Raw genomic sequence first — 3,342 nt, 5'->3', positions numbered from 1 at the left:
GATTTGAAGGATGCAGAGATGTAAGTATATATAAGTCGTGAAAACAGAACAAGAATGTGTAATATAGTAGAAAATGTTGGATGGCTTGATTCTTTTCTTAAAGCTGACTTCATCTAAAAGTCGTGTTGATCTTTTGACTATGTGGTAAGTTTCTTTTGAGGGATGACTATGTGGTAAGTGGTAACCCAATAAACCAACAATATATTTGACAGTTTCACATTCATTAAGATAGAAAAGTGTATTGGTAAACCAAAAAATATAAAGAATATACTTAACTATTTCACATGGATTAAGAATAGTGTATAAATTAAAAGGATTATTATTAAATACTACTAATATATAATAAAAGGTATTAAATTGGGAGTTTTGATGGTAATATAATTAGATTATACAATTCAAAAAATATAATTAATATTGTATTCAAAATTGAAAGGATTCACTTTTGTCAAAAAAAAAAAAAAACAAATTGAAAGGATTCACAATTTTATTATATGTTAATTGTGGAACGTGAGTACCATATTTTGACATGAGCAGCAGTTGTTTTTGACTATAATCTAGTGTGATTTTGGTTTAAAAAAATCCATCTCTATGACAAAATTATTCTTTTTTATTTTTGACAAAATTATCCTGCTGAGAGATTTAGTATTTTTAAATGCTTTTAATTATAATATTAGAACATTCTAAAAAGCTCATCCATAAAAAATGTGTTCAAAATTTAAATTATAGATCTAGATTTTAGTTACTTATATATTGAGTTTTTTCTGTTTATTTTGTTTTAGTGTTAAAAAGTTCGAAGTTTTTGTTTTGGAGAACTTTTTATAATATTCTAAATTAAAAAACCATTCAAATATTTAAAAGTTGAAGATAATTAAACATGTTTTGTATCAGAAGAGATTTAAATTGTCTGCAAGATAATTGTTTACCAACCGAATGAATCTCTTCTTAAAAGCACCAACCCTTTTCGAAGAGGCCCCTTCTTTTGGTTCTCTAAAATTCACATCTTGAACCTTTGAATCTCACCCAAAGACACTCAACTCTTACCCTCTAAGTTCCTTAGAAGTTCCTTCATTTGGTTTCCTTGAGATTTTCAAGCTCCCTCAACAATTGGGTCAAATGATGCTAATATAATGTTAAAATCCATGTAAAACCGCGTCACGATTTGCTTATAACGAGCCACGATTTGGAGCTCGTACATAGTACTATACGAAAAACCTGATCCAAAATTGTGCCACAGTTTTTCCAAAACCAAACCTCTAAATTGGTGAACCAAAAAATTTTGCCGCGATTTTTTCAAAAACACAAACATCAAATTTTGAGTCATATGTCAACAAAACTTATTATTCGTGTATATATCCCATAAAAAAAGAAGGGTAAACAACACCTACATTAGTTGCATGATGCAACATCTATGAAGCTCCTTAGATCTAGTGAGAGAAATTTTCTCGCTTGTATTTGATTCAAAAATAGTAAACATTGGACAAAACAATACATGACATTCAAAATCATACAAAATAAATTTTTGTGCTCCACTACTCCACTGTGTTTAAAGCATGCCAAATAACCAATACTCGCACCACTCCACTTCGACTTCGACGGGGAAAATATGAATTGACTGAGTTCGGGTTCGATTAACGGTATTCTTTGATTTCAACAAACGGTGATGAGGTGGGTAATTTGGGCACTGACGCCCACCCTGAACCTGCTCCGCTTGCAAACAAATTTCATTTTTTTACCCCTTTTAAATTAGAATTCCCTAAACAAACCCTTAAAATACATTACTCATTCCGATAACATTTATAAGTAAAAAACAACTTTTTAGGTTCATTCAATACCTAATGATTAGGTATTGAATGAACCTAAAAAGTAGTTTTTTGCTTATAAATGTAACCGGAGAGAGTATATATGTTAGTTTTTTTTTTCAAGAGTAGTCTTAATCAAGTCATTTCCTTGATTTTTTGTTAAAAAAATATCAAATTGCCAAAACATTGTAGTTTTCTTTTTTCTTTTTACTTTTTTTTTAATAAAAGTACAAAAATACGATCTAAGTTCATGCGAAGATGGGACAAAGATACTCAGACCCTATCGGGTACGGGAAAGGGGTTCTATTTTTCATCCTCGTAGGAACTGAGGACGTGTAAGGGAATACTCAAACCCCATCGCGTTCGGGGATATAGAAAGCAAAACTAGTCCCTACTCTACCATGTTGCCATACTTTTGTTAAATGGTTGATGCATAGGACAAATAATTTTGCACTGCATCTTATTTTATATATATAAGAACGTTCTCCCCCCTCCCCCTCCCTCCCTTAGAATGTGTTTTTTACGTGAGAATCGTAAGAATAAATCTCTAATTAAATTAAAATGGCTAAGATTAGAACCTCAAATTAAAGAGGTCACGCGCCTATTCATCTGTTTCTTTCACCTGTGAAATTTTACAACCCTAAAGTTAACCATCCCTCTACAACCTCTTCTTTTCTAGGAACGGGACCATACGCCTTCATCCATACTTCTTTGCCCAAATATAGACTATAAATTCTTATCAAATTAAACAACTTCTTTTTCAATTCTCAATCAACTAACATGTTATTTTAACTATAAAACTAAATGTACAAATGATATAATATATGCATGGGCCAGTTTATAAACTTTGTTCGCTGGCTCCACTGTGCTAGAGGATCAAGCAAGGAATTTACAGCGACTTCTATTGACATGAAAAAACAAAGGAACTTCCCTGTAAGTGCACTCTTCCATTATTATAGTAGGTCTGGTAATGACCATATATGAATATAGTTAGCTTGTTACCCACGGTACGGATATGTAATCTTCTTGGAAGTTAATTGTGTACATATTTTCATACATAGTACGTCATGGCCACACCTATAAAGAGAAAATGGATGTGTGACCATTGAACAACTACGACCAACGCCATTATTGAAGCTTTAAACCAAATTCAAATCCACATCAAAGGGTTTGCTATTACCTTTTTTTTTTTTTTTACAAAATAAAAATTAAGTGAGTTAGACTGCATGGACTTACAAGATAATGTTTACAAATTTATTTTTAGATCACTCATCAAATAGGTTCTCACATCGATCGTAGAAGTTCAATAAATCAACGACTTTGTGGATCGGTCAATACCTTACCTAAATCAACTTTCATTAACATTTTGCAAAGTTTAGAATATATGCCAATCAATATATTGTGTCATCACGCGCAAATGTCGACGTTATTTACTAGTGGCACACGTACATAACTTATACTGGTGATGAAGTTTTGTGCGCACGAAATTTCCTAGAAACTCATATTAACAAGTGTATTTGTGATATCACCCATATCTTTAATA

The sequence above is a fragment of the Medicago sativa genome, chromosome 2 (genome assembly GCF_051527215.1).
Source record: "Medicago sativa cultivar Bolivia chromosome 2, Bolivia_mono, whole genome shotgun sequence".
In the NCBI taxonomy this organism is placed as follows: Eukaryota; Viridiplantae; Streptophyta; class Magnoliopsida; order Fabales; family Fabaceae; genus Medicago; species Medicago sativa.
The sequence above is the reverse complement of the archived record's forward strand: the minus strand, read 5'-3'. Positions refer to the sequence as shown.